Below are 21,338 nucleotides of genomic sequence, written 5' to 3'. Positions count from 1 at the left end.
CTTCCTCTCTTCCTTCCTCTCTTCCTTCCTCTCTTCCTTTCCCTTCTCTCCTATCACTTTCTCCTTTGAGGATAAAGAAGCAATTGCTTCAGATGAGCCCTTCTCATACTATTTGCTTGCAAAAGGTGTTGGCCTGAAACTTGGGCAGCCCAAGTTAAACCATTAATCGGCTTTCATTATATTTCATTTTCCACACGCAGTCACCTCACAATCTGTTAAGTCACACTGCTTTGGGAAAGCTCAGTTAAAGTAAATGAAAACATTTTCTATTGGTTCTATCAGTTCCCTCATGATCTGCATACCACAGTTGAGAAGAATTGACTTTATCCAGCTGCAGACATGACTGGCAACGTTCAGCTGACACTGACGTTCTTCTAAAAATGTCTTTATGAGGAGTGAATCTGTGTGTATGTTTGTTTCTTTTTTCTTTTTTTTTACTGAAAACCTGGTTTTGTCAGATGCTTTGTTATATTCCCAACAACCTCTGACTTAAGAACTGCTGAGCATTCTCACAGGAGGAACATATTGTTCCATACCTCAATATTCATCAGTCAAAGGATTTAAAGTCACCCAATTGAATGGTCCTACAATTGCATACAATTATTCAACAATTTAGTAGTATTTCATCTAAAGTTGTTTACAGTAAGTAAAAACGACATGCAAGCATGCAATTTGAGATTGGAACTCCATGATTGTGCCTAAGGAGTGATGGTTTAATGCAGATAGGCTGGAAAAGTCAAAATCAAAAGACAGCCCAACTCTTAAGTGACAAAGCACATGGGAAGCAATAGTGGTTTCTACTGCCCGTAGGGATCTTCACACCCAGATACTGAAGAACTTGCAGTAATTGTCCTTCCAACCATACTGTCATGCATGATGTGGAAACAGCTTCTTTCAAAACCTCTCATACCAAAACCCAAAAACCTCTACCCACTCAAAATGGACCTATAAATAAACACGAAGTCTTACAGGAACGGACAGGAATAAAGAATTTACTTCTATAGGAATGGATTTCTAAAGATATTAAACCAGTGACTCAGTATTTCAATAACATAATTTCTCTGAGCAGTCACCCAGCATCACAACATTTTGCAAACTGGAAAAGCAAACAGCAACTTAAGGAAATTATTGTGGTTGTTTTTGTCTTGACAGAGCAACAGACAAGAATACATAAACATTGCAAAGGAAGAGACTAAGTCAAGCAGCTAGGCATTAGTATGTCTGCCACAGAGAGATTTCCTACCCCATTCTTAAATTATAAGGGAAACAAACCAACAAAACCCCCAGAATGTGCTTCTATCCACTCAGATTAATTTTCATAATATCTTGCTTTCAAAAGGAGAGGAAGAAAGAATTGGGAACCAAAAAAGGAAGAGGTAAACCCCATTCTAAAGCTCTGAGGGACATGTTGCTCAATGAGGCATGCATTCACAGAGGTTTCAGGGAGTTCCTCACATTAATCCCATTAGTAATTAACAAGGTTTGTGCTGCTGAGCTCCTGAGCCTGGATCTACAGAAGTGCTACCAAACACAAGCAATGCCTGCAGCCAGAATAGAACAACAACACTGGAGTACATAGCAATAAAACTAAGAGGAATGACAAGCAGTTTTAAGAGAAATGTTTTTGGGAAGAAGATGGGCTGTGTGAAATGGAAGTACAAAAGTCCAGTGCCAAAGTGATGAAAGACTCGCTTAGAAGTGTCTCCTCCCCAGCAAAGTATTCCTGTTGCCTAACTTCATTGACAACACCATTTCCATAGGTACTGGAATCTGATCTGACATCTAGTTTACAGAAAGATATCAAAGTTATTTACTGTAACAACACACTAACAATAATGTACTATGTATTTTACACGAGTCTTTTATTTTTGCACAGAAGTCAATAATGTTGTGCCAGCAGAAATTTTGGCTTTATTTTCACATAAAATATTTTATCCTGAAAAGCAATAGAAACCTTAATCAGACTGCATCGTTCTATATTGCTACAAACTGCAATTAATCTGCTCAGATGGAAAAACCATACAAGTTTTTGACTGAATGGCATATCATTAAGTTTCTGAGTTGTTTACGTGTAATGCAACATGACAGGAATTTGTGCAGAGATGAGAGACAAGTTGCTATTTGAAATTAACTGTTTGGAATGCTGTCTATAGCAGCTTGCAGTCTGCAGGGAATTGGTGGGGCTGACTGGGGGTACTGGTACGTCTATAGGTTCTGTGAGAGGGTTTCTCATATTCAGTTGTCTTTGAGAAAAACTTGGTGAGAAGTCACTGTGCCTTTGGGTGCTCATGTCTAGGGAGTGAGGGAGATTGCGCTAACACCCTCAGCTTCTTAACAAGACTAAGTAGCAAATCTAAAGTATGGAAATATATGGATATTATTAAGAAGGAGAGCACACAAGTAACATGATTTGTACCTCTCATGTGAAGCATAGCCCTTTTCTCCCACAGTCCCTTCCAATGGGATGCCAAGGAGATGATGGAGCCTGTGGAATGGCTGGGCACAGCAGCAGCGGCTGGGCACAATGCAGTTGCATGTGTGATCACAAGAGATGCTGCGCAGAAAGGAGACAGAAAGGAGACTGGATGAGCGCAGATCTGCAGAACTGCTTCTATAGCAGCTTGTGGGTGTTAGGGTGGTTTTAAGGTGAGCTCACACCTGGGCTGAATTAGTGTAGATATATCCCATTCCAGGAAAGCTCCTTCAGTTGTACAATGTTTGATCTCCTTAGCCTATAGGTTAGATAGGCCGGAAGGCAGGCAGGTAGGAAGTCTTCTATATCCAAAAGACAAGAATAATCAGACTTACATGAGATTACATTGGAAAACATGAACCCTGAAAACTCAGAGAACAGGGAACAGTTTTAAAACCTCACAGCTGGCACCTTTCAGACAATCTAATGACCTGGGGAAGAAGGAGAAGTTTGGGAACAAGATTTTTGTATGTCTGAGATAGGGCCTGGGCCAAAAAATGATTGGTGATCTTCTATGCCAATTCGGGGAACCTCAAATAAATAGCATCAGGGATCAGAGGGTAAGTACATGGTATTTTCTGTCACTTTACAATGTTCCATCTCAGCATTTGAAACACTGAGGACCTCTAAATCACCAGGCACTCAGAAAATCTTGATTTAAAACCTTTTTTGATGGAGAAGAAATTATTTCCTCCAGCACATTTCCTCTCTGTCATCTGGGAAAGCGTGTTTGGTGATGGGAAAAGGAGGAAAATTAATTAAACTAGTAAAAAGGCAACTGGAAAAACTGAATTAATTCTCAACTGCTCATGGGCCAAGTGTGGACATGCAGAGAACCGCAGCAGCCTTGGTGTCCCTCAGTTAGATAGCTGCATTGTAAGAGACTGAAAGCACCTCTGCAGCGATAGCGAGATGATTGTCTTCACCATGTTGCAAACAGTGAAGCAAGACAGGATCGGGTAAAGCCAGTGGAAAATTATTAATAAAAGAGGTGTTTTATGTGCTACTCTTGTTTCTCTTTCTGAGTCATTCTTCTTGTTTGAGTGGTCTGAGTTACAGCAGCTGGATCTGTAAGTATTAATATTGCATTTCTAGTCTTCATGCTTGCTTTGAAGCTTGAGTACACTAAGTGAAGACTGGTGAATTTATAAGGCATATTTAAGCTAGTCTGTAGAACCAATTTGTGAGACTCAGAACTCCTGGCAAGCATCTGCATCTGTTCTGTTTACTCAGATAATACAAGAAAGGCCTCTCTACTCAAACACAGCATAGATAAGTTTCTAAATTAGATTGTTGAGCCCAAGCATTTAGGCTGGCTGTGATTGTATACTGGTTTATTTTACTAATGAAGGCAGTTACCTCTCTAATAGGACTCAGATGAGGATATTCCTGCTGGTAATGGAAAAAAAAAATCATGTTTATAATTCTTGGTTCTCAGTGTCTCCTTTCTCCGCCCCATGTATCCAAAATAGCTGAAATCTGACGGCTTCTGAAAATGTAACATCTAAAATGGTGCCTTTTTGAAACAACAACACAAATAATAATTAAAAAAATCAGAACATACACAATACTATGAGAATCACAAATAGGTTGATACAGTAATGGAATATGAGTACACTGAACCAAATCTATCTATCTCATGTTAATTGTATTGCTTTTTCCCTCAGGAGACAGTGTTGGATGTATGGCAAAAAACAAACTGCTGAGAACTAAAATGTGCTTCAGAACTGGAATCTTGTTAGTGTCTGCTTAATGTTTAGCCTTTCACTCATAAGCTGGGAAGAAACAGCAGTTCATTTAAGAAACACCATGTCTCTGCCAGGCAATGCACGACAGGAGTAATCAAACAGTCTGCGAACACTGCACAAACATGCACTTCTTCATGCCAAGACAGAAAAAAAGTGATTTTGGGGCACAAACATACAAGCAGCTGCTGCAGCAATCTGAGGTGCTACTATTACCTCCAAACTCCCTTCCATGCTATGGAGATGAAAAGGAAAGATACCGTTCTGTATTTTGAATAACCAGAAATACAGACTTTTGTCCAGATAGAAGTATATCTGCACTTTGCTGTTGGCACTTGTCCAGCTAGTTAATGAGAGGTCTACTTCTAAAAGTACTAGTTCTTTAACTAAAGGATACTTCAGTTAAAGCAAGCCATTGTATATACATTATGTTGTTAAGAAAACACATGTATACATAACTCTTGAAGATGTTGCTCTTAACTTTGTAAAGCTGTGTAACACATCAGAGTCCCAGTCATAATGTAGTACCAACAGTAGACATCTGTGACCACATCCCCACACAAAGCAGATGAAGCACCAGAAATATTCCTGTTCTGGAGAATACTGATACAAGCAGCAAACCAGCAGTTCTTTCACTGCAGCTCAGAGCCTACCATTGCAAAGAAGAAGCAACAGACAACTCTGTCCCCAGAGCAACCCTCAAGAGAAGGGTGTAGCCCTGAGCAGTTGCTTTGATCCATTTGGCTGCCATTTGCTTGAAGATTTTACCCTGCAGGATAAAGTTCAGCGAGGGGGCTGGGGGCTTTGAAAGACTGGGTTAAAGCTTTCATGAAAAAGCAGTTTTCAAGGGAATCTATCTCCTGCCCTGGTCCAAAGCATCATGAAAGTGTCAAAGGGATCAGGTGCCAGTGCCAGAGAGGATAAATATACCATCATTTATTTGTATGAGTCAGCAAATAATTTCTGTCTTGAAGAAATGAAAGTTTTGCAGCTGCCAGGTCCCTGTAAAATTTGACATAGTGTCATGAAATATGCTGAATTTTTCAGTCACTCCAGCTTAGTCATGAGTCAGAGTTTCACAGTGACCAATCCTCAGCAAAAACAACCCAATAACTGATTATACAACTTTAGCATTGCAACCTGTGCTTGTTGCCCCTTGTACTGTCACTGTGCTCCTCCCAGAAGATTTTGGCTCCATCTTTGTACATGGGCTTGTTCTTCTAGCAGTCCATTCACCATCGAAGTTTTCTTGCATTCTCTATCCCCAGACAAACTACAGCATCTCCAAAATGTTCAGTCAGGATGATCGAGTTTCTCCTCATTACCCTTCTCCTTCCTGATCTGCAGCCTTCCCTCATCCCCCACTGCAGCCACTCTCACTTCACTCCGTCGATTGCACAGAAGTTCTGCCATCTGAGTTCATTCCTGAAACAGGCTTCATTTTTTTCAGACAAGCCAGGAAATCAACGATGTCCTACAACTAGGCAAGCTTTTCTGGAAGAAATGCACTTACCAGTCATTTGAACAGTGGGATCCAAATTTCCATGAGACAGAAAGCTCAGACCAAACTTGGTTAATCCTTCAGCAGAAGGCATATTGCTGTTCTCTCCTCCAGACATTTCAAAGGCGTATTGCTGTTCTCTCCTCCAGACATTTCACATTCACTCTTTTGTCTTTTGCTTTCTCTGTTAGCAGTTCCTCAGCCTGTTTCCTAGGCAGCTAGTGCCAGTGGGAATCATTTCTGCAATGCCAATGCTCCTTTCATGAGCCTGCCTTGGCTCAAGGCAAAAGAGTATGAGCCTATTCAAAACTGAAATGCTATTCTGCACCAGATTAGATCAACAAGGTATAAATATTCTCATGTCTTGTTGTCTTTCAACAAAATATGAGACTCCTACCCATTTCTTCTCCTTATAAAAAGGCATACAAATGAAAGGAAATGAAAGCATGCCTGGCAATATGAAAGAGCTACAGAACATTCTCAGTGTTGTGCTTACTGACACTCCAGTTGTCATCAGTTATAGATGAACCCATTGGGGAATTTGTTTGTATCAGGATTTTTTTTGTCTATGGTGGAGCCAGTAGGCTGAAATTTGTACATCCTGAGGGGAAAAGATACTACAGTGATTTATTATGTGACCAGAATGTCATGCATGACATGTTCAGGCCTAGTGGAGACATCAACATGGCACAAGACAAGTAGCACCTACCTAAAGAGCTGCTCCTAATCACTTAATCACAGGTTTATTCTGTTTCTCTGAGCCACTAAGCTTAGGTTCACTTAACCCATCACATTTTACACAATGGCTTCATATTTTTGTAATAAAATTTCAGTATCTGAACATGGTATTTTCCACAGTGAAGTTTTCAGGACTATCCTAACTGATACTTGGATCCCAGAATGGAAAGGCTTGTATACTTTCATTAGATAAATAGTTGAAATACATTTTCTTTATCATTTTTGCAACTAGGAGTTGATGGCAGTAATCAACCAGCTTATTATTATTGGAACTAATAATTCTGGCAATAAGACAAATCCTACATTACAGTCTTGAGGGTGTTTCCATGCCACAGAAGATCTGGAAAGCATTTGAGTGACTGCACTATATTTCCACACAGCTCCAGAGAGAAGATAGTAAGGAACCTCCACAACCTTTTGAAAGAGCATGTGTTTTCCTTACTTGGCAGCTCAAACCTATGAGGCTTCATAGTCAAAGCCACAGTTCACCCCAAGTCATAAAATAATCACGAGGCACTCTATGCTGATATCAGGGTCCTGTTTCTCACATAAATTTTGTCTGCTGACTGGGGTAGAGGCACAGGAGTAAAACAAAGCTCACAGAGCATTACAGAAATCTAATCTGAAGTTTTTCATATTTCAGTGAAGCCTAAGGCCATTTATATGCTTTGCTGAACACACAGAGTTCAGAGATTTTATGCTGGAAAAGTGCATGGAAATCAGCAAACTAAAGTATCAGCTCACCATTAGCAACCTATGAGAAGCTCACAAAGGACTGAGGATCATGTACTTGGTCTAGTACCTCCTAAGGTGCTTTGAAGATGATGATCTCCAGCATTGGATGACAAGATTGAATCACAGTCTCAGCTCAAGACAACTCAGCCTTAATTCAGTCTGAGCTCATATAGAAAATGCCAGAACCATTTGGAAAGGCCAAGATCCTTGCAAGATGGAACACGGTTAATTCTTTCTGTCAAACATTGTCACCACAAGCTCAAGGAGAACAGCTGAAAACCATACAAAGTTCCAGCAGTTTGCCATGCCACGTGGCGAGCCTCTCCTTGGGAGGACTCTGCTCAGGAGGCCCACCCCACTGATATCCTCAGAGAGTATCCACTGGTCATCACGAAGCTATTGCTAAGGATCATCAAGCAGCACAGCCTGGTGGCCGCTTGGCCTTGTGGCACTCTGGATGAGCTTCAAATAGCCATGTGAACAAGCTATTGACTCCATGCTTTATCATGAGCAGAGTGTCCAGAAAGATCTGAGATTATGTGCTCTAGCTTCAGATTAAAACTAGGTAGCTTTCTTCCTCCTATTTCTCTTACTGGCTCTAGATTGTCACTGCTATGACAAGTAGAAAAGCTCTGACTGGCTTTTACATTCTTTGCTTAAAAAAATTTCTCCTCCTCAGAGATTAGCTAATATCTCTAAAATCAAATGCTCTTTCAGAGGGTGAGTGGCCTTAAATTGGGCAGCTAGTCCTATTCTTCTCACCTTGCTGAAGGCAGACTAGTAGTACCCTGTTTCCTATGGCTTTCTTGATCTGTGATACTGATTCTGGGTCTGACTGCTGTCCTCCCTGGAGCAGACATCCCTTAAGGAGAAAGAGATTCAAAGCACGAGGTTACAGTGTTAGCAAAGGACAAAGTCTTCCTCTCCCCCAGCGCCATTAGATGAAGATGATCACAGCAGTGGTGTGATGTTGTGCTGGTGACGCTTCTCCCGCTCACTGAGGAGCACTGCTCTTCCTTGGATTCCTGCCTAAGTAGAAGACACATCAGCAATTGTTGTGACATACTGAGTGAAAATTATTATTATTCCTTTTATATTACACACATCAATATAACACAGACTTGCAGCAACCAGATTAGAAAGCAACAGAAATTTCTTAGGAAGATGAAGAGGAAAAACCCTCAAATTATAAATGAAAAAAGCCATTTCCTCCAGTCTTGCTTTTAAGCCAACAAATATATTAAAACACGTTTTTAACTGCTAAGTATTGGCAAGCATAGCCCATCTTAGACCAATCACGGGGTAATAAAATAGCAGCCATTAAAAACAGATTGGATACTATGAGATAAACTCCAGCACATCAATTTACAAGATTAATAACTGCCAGAATAATTGCAATTCATTTAGGAGCTGGAATCAGATCATAAATCACTCCCAACAATGTGTTAAATAACAAGCACCAATTTTCATACAGAACCGCTGAGTATGGCATTAGTAATGTAAGCAGGGTTGCAAATACAGATGCTTATCTCCTAGTATTGCTCACAGTATTATTTACACATCTTGCCCATATTTTGCCCTAACATTTTGTCCCCAGCGATGTCAAATACCAAAGTATTTATTGCCAGCTGGCATATTATTTCTTTTGGATTTCCATGTAGCTACTTTGCTTATTATTCAATGGATTTCTGCCATATGATTTGCCCAGAAATCATATACATGCTTAGCAGACCTTCACTGAGTAGTTTTAGAAAAAGAAGGACTTTGCAGGCTGCAGCAGTGATCTTCTGTGATGGCAGAACTGCTGCTAAACACCACTGGCTATTGTGACCATGAAGAGAAAAGCCTGATTCCTGTTTGCAGACTGTTTCTATAGGGCCCTAATACATGTAATTGTAAAGGACAATCATGATTAAAGCTTTCAAGTGCAAAAATTTGTGCTCACAGCCTGCTATAGAAAAGGGCCATTTAGGATGTGTGACAAAGGGACACATTTCTAACTGCCTGTGATGGCCTTCTTCCCATGAACAGAGCTGGTAAGAACAAGGTAAAAAGGCATGTCCATCTCCCCCTATTCTTCCTGTGCTTGTTCATGGCAAGTACAGCATAATGGCATCCTGCCTCTCTCCTGTCTCTCCACCCAATATAGAGAGTCTTACTGACTTCTCTGTGCCTTTGGATATGACTTTGGGAAATAATGTAGAAATCAACTTTGTCATTATATTCACCTTGAGAAGAAAAGCACATCCTTCCTCCCCCTTGTCTGACATAATCCTCATGCAGGATAAAGCTAAGGTTTAGTGGAATTCCAGTGCCTCTGCATTTGAGATAATTGCTTCAAAAAAAAAAAAAAAAAAAAAAAAAGGAAGTCCCACAACACATGCAATATTCACAGACTGTGGGAGATTTTCTTCAGCTTCACTGAGCTTTGGACCAACCTTCACATCATCTTAAACTTCCCATGGTCTCAAACCGCATCATTATTGGACTCTCTGCAAGACTGAATGGGACCTAGCAAGGCTCCCCTAAGCACAGCTTCAATTAGCTCCATCTCCCTAATTCAGCAGCTGATCTAATAATGTTTTGAGTGAGGCCTATTCCACATTTGCTCATCAATAATATATCTCACATCACAGCCCTAGAGATTTCTATGCTTATGTTGCCTGGGACTACAGGAAGGACAGGAGGACACTATATATAGTTTGCACCATTCTTCTTGATTTACCAAGGACTTGTGATATGGAGAAGATCACTGGCTGGTTTGAAACCAAATTACAAAACTTATTACAAAAATTACTTACCCACAACCACGCAAATTATCAATGAAGTATAACAGATAATAATATAATGTGGCTGAAATGTATTTTGCTTACCTTTGTTTACAAGTTACCTAGCAGTAAGATTTCTGTCCACGGGAAAGCAGGAAGTGTATTTCTTACATTTTCCTGTTGAAAATAGGAAGGTATATCTTCAGAGTACACACACTATGAATAATGCTTTGTGAACACTGTAAAAGTCTGCATTCCAGTGAAATTCATAGGGCACTGCTGAGAGCTTGAAACACCAATGAAACTTCCCTTGCCTTTGGGACCATTCTAGATGATGCTATCTTCTTATTTTGCCTTTATATGATACAGTTTTGAAGCACTTATTTGGACAGCTATCAAGTATCCTTAAAGACTCCCACAGATGGAGGAGCAGATGCACGGTAACCATCTGGGGCCAGAGCTATGATTAACTTTCAAGTTAATGTGCCTGTTAAGAATGAACTGCATGTTAGAAATGTTTCTTTCATTTCAACCAGGAAAAACAAAACAAGGTTTAAAAGTAGCCTCTAGATTTGGGTGCCCAGCAGGAGAATTTTTTTTTCTGTTAGGCATGCAAATTCAGTGACGCTTCTGAAATACTGGAAGCTGGTGATCTCCTATCCCTGGGTAAACCAGCATATCCATACTTACACCATCAGCAACCATACCCACATCAGCTTTCAGAAAGGTACCAAAGGAATCTCCTTCCCTTCTCTCCCCTGCCTGATTATTGCATTTGGTTACACTTTAGCTTTCTGGTTCAAGTCAGATGGACAAAAGAATCACAGATAGGTGATGAAGAGTCTATAAGTGAAAATATAAATTGGGCAAAGTCAGAGTAATGGGTACATAGCCAAAGGTAGAAATGCCCAAGGGCCTTTGTAAGTGAGCTCAGGTATAGCTGGTCATGCTTAGCATGGGAATAGCCTCAGTGCTTTGAGAAATGAGAGAGACCATGTCTGACATATCTCCATTTAGCCTGCTGAACTCTATTCTTTCCCCCTTGAGCCCAGTTTCAGACAGACACCACCTGTGTGCCAACTTGGACTGGGTACAATTGGGTTAGGGGAGGGCATACTGAAATAGTGTAACACAGACAGCCAAGTCATGGGGCTAGCAGGGGAACCAAGGACTGTACGTGACAGGGAAGATGCCAGCGTGCAGACATCCCCTGGTCTCTGGCAGCCAAGGATGGAATACCTTGGTGAAAACGTTAGGACTGAAGATGGGGTGTTGCTGCCTCAAGTTGTGTCAAAGGACAAAGAGATGTGACAGCATGTTACCCCTTTCCCTCAAGAGCTTGTGCAAAGACTTGGAAAGAACTAGGCTTAGCAGTTTCAGAGCCCACATGCTGTGTAAATGCAGGTGTCTACAGACCTGAAAATAAGATGGTATTTTGCAACTGCCTACCCTTGTAAGTCCAGAACTCCAACAAGAAGCACAGATACTGTGGGGTGAAAGGACACCCTTTAGCCACACTGGTGCAGTGCACATAGAGAGTCAAAGGACACAGGTGGTTGTGTCACTGTGCAGATCCCTCATTTGCACTGCAGCTCCAGGGAGCCTCAGCCAGCCATCTACTCACACTGCTTATAAGCATCAAGGACACAGCATCCTAAGGCAAGCTTCGCAACACTTTGAAGATGCTTAGACTCAGGGAGAGGGGTTAGAGAATTTGTTTGGGCTGTCTTTGATATGAATTTGAATGAAGACCTTCATGAAATAGCATGTGCACAACTTCTCTTATAGCGACTCCTGCAAAAGTATCAGAGGATGTAAAGTGACATTACTGTTATATTTAGATAGAGCATTTTCTGACAGGAATATCAGAGTGCTTTGTAATTTTTAGCTAATTAATCTGAATTATTTCTATGAAGTAGAAAAGCTGCAATGGATACAAATCCCTTCATCCCAGCTCTGAAGTGTAGTCACCAATAAGGTGGAGAACATCAGCTGCATTGTAACTCGCAATGATATCACTCCAGTTTAAAAGGAAGTGAAGACTATCATCTCCAGTTAAATTTCATGAGGCGTGTGGGAGGTCAGGAAGCCATCTGCAAGCCTGGCAAGGCTAAGATCTGCTTTGCAAGACAGCTGCCACAATAACATTGCTCAGGGCTGATGGTGGTCAGGGCAGCAATGCAGGTCAGAGATCCACCCATTGCAAGAGCTTTGGTTTCTCGGTCAGCAGCTGGGTCAGCCTGAAAATAGATCTTAAGGAAAAATCCTCAGCACCCTGCCAAGCTGCTGACAGCCTGCACAGGAAGAAGCGGTGCCTGTTTGCATTGTGCTCCATCCCCACCAGCACTCCCAGGGTAGGAGCTCTCTCTGGTGAATCCTCCCTTATCCAGGGCAGCGTGTAAGCTTTGTGCTTACCTGGAAACAAGTGCATTCTTGTTTCAATTCTTCTCCATCTCAAGTCAATAATTTCTGTAGGAGCAAAAGCCACAAAGAGATTAATAATATCAGCAGTGCCTCACATGACTAAATAGGTGAAGAAACCCAGCAGTAAAATTCCTCTGCACATACAAAGCCAGACTATGGCATCTCCTGCCTTAGGATGAAAGCATATGTACTGAATCCATTCACTTCAGTGAATGGAGATACGGAAGGGAAAGTGTTAATTATTCTTTGTGGGTTGAATGAAATGCACTGTACAATTAGCACCTTCTGTGTTCCCGTCTAATGACAGGCTTAACTTAAGAGAATTCTCCATACTGTCCTACGTATCACCTTTCCTCTGACATTATCTTCCTTTTCTTGGCTCCCTACATAGAATTTTAATGAGATCTTAATTGTTTTTCCATCAGCTGCAAGGATTTCAAACCCAAGTCATATGCTGGTTGTCATTTTGCAGAAGGTGGTATGGGGAGCTGTAGAGATGTTCTCTTGCTAAAAAGGAGCAGGAGGCAGCCCCCACACCTCCCACTGCATCCCGGGAAAGGGCTGTTGCTGTATTTCCAGTGCAGGCCTAGAGATTATAGCTCGGTATTTCTGTGCTTACACAAGGGGGACTGGAAAAGTCTGTCACGCGCATGACTGTCACCACCTCCCTGGAACTCTGTTGGCTACAGGGAGGCTTAAGGTGTTGGTTTCTGTGCCTCAGCTTGATGAGCAGCACAGCCCTTCACTGAACAGCCAGGGGACTCACGGGGCTGAATGAGCTGTGCATCAGCCTCCTCTTTTCTGTCCTTCACCATCTGATTTGCACACTCCTTCTCTTCCTTCATCATTCAAGTGAATTTGGGTGATGTAACCTATTTAAAGCATAGATTTACTTACTTCTCTTGAAAATGTTCAAGGGCACTCCTGAAAACGTGGTTGACTCTCTGACCTGTCACAGAAAAAATAAGATGTTGCAAGAGCAGCTGGTTGGAGCTCACCAGGTGTACTGACTGCAAGGGAGGGTGAAGGCACACATTGGTGCAGCGCTGGTGTGCACAGAGGTGCTACATGTTAGAATTAGCACTTACGGTCATCAAACTGCATTAAAACTGCAGCAAAGTTACCCCAGAGTTTGTTACCAGAGTATTTCAGGCTGCCTGTGGGAGTGTTGCTTTAGGCTGGGAGCATGGGCAGAGGTCTGCTATGTGGGGAGAAGTGGGACAACTGCAGGCAGGGCAAGTCTCAGGCACAGGAAGATAAGCCTGGCCTCTACATGGGCTGCAAAGTCTGCCATCCCTGCAAAGGGCCTGGAGCATGAAACCAATGGCAACTGATTATCATCCCTCACTTACCATAGCTATCCACGATCCTATTATAACTCAAAAACAACGTCTGATGCTGGTCTATGAGTTATGTCAGATAACAGCAGCATTTTAGAAATGCTGTTGATCATATTTTTACTGTATCTTGATCATATCTGGTCCAAAGGGCATGAAATCAGAGGAAAATGTGACTTGCCAAGATTTTAGAGAAAGCAGGTTTTGGGGCTAGGAGGAAAAGCCCTGCCACCCACTCTGAATCCTGTGCTCCCCCAGCTAAGCAATGCTGCTCAGCCTAGCCAGCCATGCTTAACTAATGCTGAGATATTTTTGTTATTCATCCATGTACTTCATATTTATTAAAATATTTCTAACAGCCTTTCTCCTGCACACTATTCCATTTCAGTGCATGGAGCATACAATGACAGCTTCCATTTAGCTGTCTTCCATAATCACATCTTCTGCCCTCCAAAAATATCTCTCTCTCTTATGGTAAATGGTACGGGAGCAATAGCATCTTTTATGTCATAGCTGCTGTGTGACAACTATGTGGTTTCCATCCACACCTTACACTCGTTATAGACATTCACATTTTGACAGCTAGATTCTTCCCTTTTGGGTCTTAGTGCCAATCCAAATCTCAATGAAGTATAAGAAAACAAACTAATTAGCAGACACTGGAGAGTTTGAATGTTGCCCAGAGATATACACGGAGAACTAAATGAAAGAAGCACATAATGCTTATTAAGTGACTTGTTTTTATTTGCAGTGACATATCTCCTGCGACTGGGAACCTTGGGCAGCTCTGCAACTGGAAATTCGGTCAGAGCTCTGTAATAAGATGGGCCAGACTCTACAGATTAATATCCAAGGGTACTAGAAGTGAAACCCCCTTAGATACAGACCACGACCCACTTTTCTATCCATAGAGCTTCACAGCCATTCATACTAAATGTACCTTTTTGTCCGCAAATAGGAAGGAAACACAAATAAACTGATGAGATTTGAGAAACTTGCTTCTTCTTTCTTGGGCTATCTTTCATTAACTATCACAAGCACTTAAATCAAAGCAAATACTGACGGTATGAGAGGATTTGCAACTCACTGACAAGACACACTGCCTTCAGGTCCTCTTTCCTATCCATTATAAATAGAAAGCCATAACACTGCAAAACTAAAATCAGTGCTGACAGTCCAGCTCTTGCCTTCTTTAAAGAAATTGCCAAAATGTGCAAATATTTAAACATTCAGAGAGATAACACACTGCTCACTCAATGAACCTCATCTGTAATTTACAGATTGTTATTACTGGTATCATTCTAACACCCCATACTTGCTTTTAAAATGTGTCCCTTTCCTACAGCTTTAGGCAGATCACCCTAACAAGCCAGTAACATGCAATTCAGTGCTGCTACTGGAGCTGAACTAAATAGGTTCCCGTTGTATCAAAAGTGTGGGACTGCTCAGTCTGCAACTGAAATGTAAAGGTCCATGCAGGGTTAATGCATGTGTCATTCCTTATATATCTGGGTGAATTCCTTTTTCAGAGAGTAACCAAGCCTCTCAGTGTGGGAGACAGTCAAAAGGGCCCACGCTGCCACTTTCCTCCCTCCTTCCTCTAGGAAATGTGTGATACATACGTAAAAAGCAAAATATTTTAATTTGGAAATTCTTCTGAAAGTCTTACGACAACTGTGGTTTGGGTCCCTCATGCTTCCCTTTCCTCACCGCACACCTGGCTCCTTATCTGTGCTGCATTTTCTTATGCTGGGCAAAAATCTCTCAACAGCCTTCTGAAAGCACATGCTTTTCACAAACAAGTCCAAATTAAACTGGAAAACAGTCTCACTTGAAAAGCAAGCAAGCAAAACCCCATAAAAGTCCCTGAACAAGCTCTATCCTGAGAAAGAATGACCCTGTGCTGGACTGGGGCAAGATTAAGCAGTGATATCCCCAGGGACTGGAAGGCTTCCAAAGGGATTAAAAACCCTTTAAAGATAATTCCCTCTGTGACCAAAATCAAAATGTGAATGTAGCTCTTTGGAAGTGAAACTCTATTCACCCCGGTAACCTTGCATTGAGGCACCATGAGAAGTGCCTGCAACTTCAGCCAACAACTTTCTCCACCCCTTGGCAGGGAGCTGCAGCACTGAGGAATATGCATTGTCCTTGCCTAGCTGCCCACTTTCCTCCTCAGGAAATGTACATCACTGATATACATTTGAGTCCATCACCTGGCAATGTGCACATGTATATAAGGCCCCTGACAAGAGAGGAAGACAGAATATCAAGTGGGTGTGGACCCTGCCCACAGCAGGAGGTTGGAACTAGGTGAGCTTTATGGTGCCTTCCAACCTAACCCATTTTGAGATTTGATGATGTTTCCATGATAAGTGAATCTCACGACCAAATGGAGCATGTAAATACATACGCAGTTCATTCATGTCTTCCACACAACACACAGGGCTTAAGGTGTGTGTGTGCCTTATGGCTTTAGGAAAGGCTGCATGGGGCAGTTTGAGAAAACACTGCATAGAATCATTAAGGTGGGAAAAGACCTTTAAGATTATCAGATCAATGTCAAAGCAGGAAAATCTCCAATGGATCTGGAACTCTGGAAAGCTATTAGATCCATCCAAAATAAGGCACAGAAAGAACACCATGAGATCCTGAACATTGTGCTTTTTCCCATTACTTATAAAGAAGATAACTCCTATCTTTGCCTGTGCTGCAGAAAACTCTGAGACAAATCTGTCCTCAGGTCACAGGAAGCGGTGACACAGCAGTGAAAAAAATCAGCTTTCCTCCCTGTTCACATCTGTGTGGTTCCCACTGCTGGAGCCAAGATTTTTTTTATTTTTTTTTTTTGGTCTTTAATTTTAATCATGCATGCAGAAAATGAAAGCTATGTAGCACACTTTGCCCAAGCCAGAGCCACAGACACTGTGTCTCCTCACTCCTACCAATGGTTTTTTGGGGCCACAGCACTCCTGACTGTTCAAGAGCACAGCTTTACTGACAGTGTACACAACTTGACAAATAACAAGCATGGAATTGGCAAAGGAATTTTCTTCTCTTTCCTTCTTTTCTTTTTTTTTTTTTTCTTCTTTTTAGTTGTGCAAAATCTATACAAACCAATTATAACTCTGACTGTGCCAGTGGATGAGTTTTTCCAGCTGGGAATAGTATTCCATCTAAACTAGAGGATTGGAAGTACTTTGCAAGAGACAGGCAAAGCTGGCTTCTCAAAAGTACTGCACAAAGGGAGAGAGGAGAGACTAAGGGACCTGCCAAGACCTTTCCATTTTTACCTGCTATGGGCTTTCTTGGAGATAAACCAGTTGCTGTCTCCCAGAGGTGATGAGGGCCTGGCTCCTCTGCCTTTGCATAGCTTGATGCTGGGAGAAAGTGGATGGGCAAAGTAACTCTGTAAAGCACATAAAAATTATGCTTTGTTGTTTCCTAACAATGGCATAAAACCAGGACATAACACAATCAGTACATAACCACAGGTATTAAGCTTCTTAAGACAACCACTTGTGTGATTTGTGACAATTTTTCATGAATAGAACCTATAACCCCACTACAGAGCTCTTCCACATCTGTGTGGGGGCAGTAGTATTAGAGTCAGGGATAGTCTACCTTAGGCTGACCACAGAGCAGGGGAAACAGGAGAAGACTACATGGTAATTTACAAACCAATGATCATTTTTCCCAGACCTCCCTTTACTTTTTTTTTAAGGTACACTAACTAAGTAGTTTCATCTTATTAGAATTACCTTGATAATTGATGACCTCCACTGTTCTTGCTTTGTAGGATATTGTTCTCTTGTACAGCACACACATCTATTACAAAATTTTCTGTTGAAATAAACTTCCAGTGAAGTTAAGCAAAAAAAAAAAAAAAAAAAAAAAAAAGAATTCAGGTCAGAGCCAATTAGTGCCCTGGGGACAGGGGGAAGGGGTGTTCAGTTTTGCCATTTAAGTACTTTGTACATATTTAGAAAAGAACTTTACTTTCAGTCAACATGCAGGTCCTTTGTATGTTTTTGTTTGGGAGGCAGGACTGAAATTGCTTAATTTCACTGAATCAATGCATCCTCTGTCAGTCAACAAGAGCTTTCAGCTCAGACAAAGACTGAAATAAAGCACACCAAATAAAAAAAAACATGGACATAGAATTGTCATTTCCCAAAAGCTTCATTCGGTCCCAACTTCTCAGAAAACTACCCAAGCATTAAAGCTGCTGCCTCTCAGGGAAACTAATTATAACTCAGGAAAAAAAAAAAAAAAAGAAAAAGAAAAAGAAAAAAGAACACGAAAAAATCCAACCCACACATTTAACTGAATATATAAAGGATAATTATGTCATTAAAACTAACAACGTTTCAGTCGGCAAAAGAATCGCAAGGCAAGAATGGATGTGTTGGACACCATCAGGCTCCCATCAGATTATTCACAATAAAAATGCAACCATCACCAAAATAATCTAATCCTTGTGTGTTTCCACTGATAGGGCTCAGATGTGTGCAATGGTATTTTTTAGCCCCAGCAGAGCTGAAAGGGTCAGCAATTCATTGTTTACTGTCTGGACTGAATTGACTCTTGGAGATCCTTAATGATACACAGACGGCCAATGCTTCATCTACCAAGGCATGTTGACTGCCATCCAAGTGAGTGTAAGCTTTCACATAGCTGTAAAGAAGGCTTCTCCTCACACAGTACAAAGAACATTCATAAAGCCTCTATTTAATCAGTGCTGCTCTGTCTCAGTGGCGTGGGCACAGCAAAACAATCATCCTTTTAAGAAAAACGAACTTCTGGAATCGAAGAAATCCAATGGGTGCAGCGAGTAACGCAGGAGGTATGTTTTCTGGCCATAGTGTATCATGAAAAAGAGCTGCTATCTCAATCAGCATAATTGCAGAGCCCAAAAGAAATCACGAGAACATATTTTCTGAATAAGTTCAACCATTCCCTGTTCTAACCTTGCCAAAAAAAGTTCTTGATAAAGCGAGTTGTTCTACGAGCAGCTGAGATAACATTACTCAGTGTCCAAGGGATTGCTGCTATGCCTCTCATACTACAACTGACCTTAACCTGGGTTTTTCCCAGTATCTTTTCCCTTTGACTTCAGGATCACTGCTCACCCCTCAGCCCCCACCACAACACCCCCAGTTTTCATAGCATTTGCTGCTCCTCCAAAGAACTGTATAAAAACTGAGTGTTTCTAGAGCCCTCCTTTGCTGCCACCATCACCATAGTGCTCTCACTTATTTCTATTTCCCATCTGACACCCCACAGTTCCTCACATCCCTTACAAGTTCCCCAGTCACATCTCCCACAAAACCTTTGCTTTCCCATTGCTTTGGGGTGAGCAAGAGGCAGCACATGCTGGTTTTAAAGCCACTCACATGTCAGCGGGGCAGATGGTTGCTGTACATCGCCTAGTCGGGACAAACAGAAAAGGCAATGGCTGAGTGATCACAGCTTTGCCTTGAGGGGACATTAATCAAGTCTTTGTCAGATTTCCAGCAGTCCTCATGAAATTCATAAGCATCCTAACGTCTCTGAGATGCCTCTTCATCTTTCCAGATTGGCTGAAATTTGCTGACAGTTTGAAAGTTACGGGGAGGAGCGGGGGGAACCAACAGATGGACAGACAGCCACTGTGACTGTATAAGCCTCAGTTCCCTAGAAAACCAGACTAAAAATAGATGAAAAATAGAGGGGCTGACAGATTTAATTAACGTAAGCAGGCAAGGTTTCTGACAGCGAAGGCGAGTCCATTAACCTTCCCACTGGTCCAAGTGTTGCGTGCAAGGCTCAGGTTCCTCTTTGAGCACAAGCTAACACATCGATGTGGTGATCTGGCTGCAGGAGAACTATGGGCTCCCATTTCCAAGACAAAAGACACCCTCTCCCACTGCTTCTTGGCATTAGTCAAGATCTGCCTCTAACGAATATGCAGAAATCTCTTAAACTTGTCTTGTGGTTTGTGTATTTTTTTCCCCTCCTCTCTCTCCGTTTATTCATACTTGACTTGGAAAGCTGCAGGCTTGATGAAGGCATTAAGTCTCACATTCGAAACAATGCGTTATGTATTAAGGGTATAAATCACAGCTGTGATGTCAGTGGAAAGTTTCTTGTTAAATTCGATTGGTTTAGAGTGTCAATTAACAGAGCTTTGAAACCCTGGTGAGTGTCAGAGCATCTCCTGGGGCTGAGGGCCTCCAGACAGCACAACTGAGCCACCCTTCATGTGCTGGGGCTGGAAGCAAAAACAAGATCCACACAACGCAGTGACTTGCTGCTATACTAACACAGGGCCCTCTACTAAGATCTGATAGAGCTGCTTCTAGCATTACTGCAGGCTGTGCTACTGCTTTCAAGGGGTGCGATCTAAGAAAGGGTATATATCACAGCATGAGAAAAATTAATAAAGCCCTCCTTTGCGAATTAAAATTCCTTGCTTTACCCATTTAGCCCAGGCGGTAGCGAGGATGTATGAATGTTGTCTTGGTTTAATCACAACTTGTCCACAGTTTAGACACATTTTTCTTCAGTAATGCAGCACGTAACCTTTAAGATGCTCCCTTGTCCATTAACTGGGCTGCTAGAGGAAGTGAATTTACCCTGTGGAAAAAAAACAGCAGAAGTTTCATCTAAAAATTACCACAAAACGTCCCTGCTAAGTGGTGACCAGACCTTGTTTGTGCACATGTATTATTTTAATTCTATATAAAGAGCAGAGGTGCTCATTCTATGGGCTACTGACATACCTCCCACACTTAACAGACCTAGCAATTTCAAGTTGAACCATTATTAACCTTTTGGGCTCTGTGATGGCAGCAGAGCAGCTGAGAGACCGCACAGATAATTGCAGTAATATGCACGGACAGCAGAAACTAAAATCACTATAATTCATTCAAAAGTGCTTAATCTTCTGCCCAAGGAAATTAATGTCATAGAAGAAGATTATCTGAGATAGCAAACTGCTGGGAGAGCTCAAATCTTTTCTTGATCTGCTGCTCTGCTCCAGGCTTCTTTTCAGCCCATGCTGTGCAATCACACTGGGGCATTCTTGAACTTTTTGTTACCCAAAATTGTTTCCCATGTTATTGTTTTGCAGATATAATCACCTTATCAGGGCTCTAGTCTTCTCCAGGGGTCTGGGAATATCCCACAGCCTTAAAGAGATCGTGTGATTTGCCTTTGCATCACCTCTGGTCTGGGTTAGCAACTCCATCCAGTCTTCTGCTATGAGCATTTCAATGGCATGAGAGCTGCAGAAAGGAAATTTGCTTTTCTCCTTGCTATTTTTCTCATCAATTTGATATAAAACTTTATTATTATAAACTACTTGATGCAGGCAGAAAGAAAACATGAAGAGACATAACTTCTTTTGAGATCAGCCTGTGGGATAAGAGTAGAAAAGCAGGAGCTAAACTTAGCTAGGGAAAGGAAATGGACTATAAAAACTGTTGTCAGGTGCAAAGAAAACCCTTGGGAGCTGCAGGGATGTAGTCTTTTTAAAAGAAGAGCAAGAAATTAGAAAAATAGCAATAACACTATTTATTTTTTTTCAGGGAGATGGATAAATTTTCAGTTTTCCAGGTTGCAGCTCAGCTAGGT

The 21,338-nt window shown here is 41.6% G+C and overlaps 1 protein-coding gene across 8 annotated transcripts in view; it reads right to left on the bottom strand.

Annotated features, from left to right (window-relative positions):
- The window catches only part of TTC7A (tetratricopeptide repeat domain 7A), a 229,389-nt gene that overhangs the window by 165,810 nt on the left and 42,241 nt on the right, over window positions 1–21,338 (bottom strand). Inside the window, exons 9-19 of one of the 8 annotated variants that reach the window (XM_032443773.1) lie at window positions 20,846–20,989; window positions 20,182–20,339; window positions 17,721–17,841; window positions 17,483–17,577; window positions 17,015–17,130; window positions 13,282–13,333; window positions 12,376–12,429; window positions 10,066–10,137; window positions 7,955–8,221; window positions 2,659–2,775; window positions 2,417–2,554 (exon numbers count right to left, since the gene is read on the bottom strand). The gene's annotated coding sequence lies outside the window, so the exon portion shown is untranslated. The other 7 variants (XM_032443776.1, XM_032443774.1, XM_032443775.1 and 4 more) reach the window with 7 other exon arrangements.

Source organism: Coturnix japonica, chromosome 3 (genome assembly GCF_001577835.2).
Source record: "Coturnix japonica isolate 7356 chromosome 3, Coturnix japonica 2.1, whole genome shotgun sequence".
In the NCBI taxonomy this organism is placed as follows: domain Eukaryota; kingdom Metazoa; phylum Chordata; class Aves; order Galliformes; family Phasianidae; genus Coturnix; species Coturnix japonica.
The sequence above is the reverse complement of the archived record's forward strand: the minus strand, read 5'-3'. Positions and strand labels throughout refer to the sequence as shown.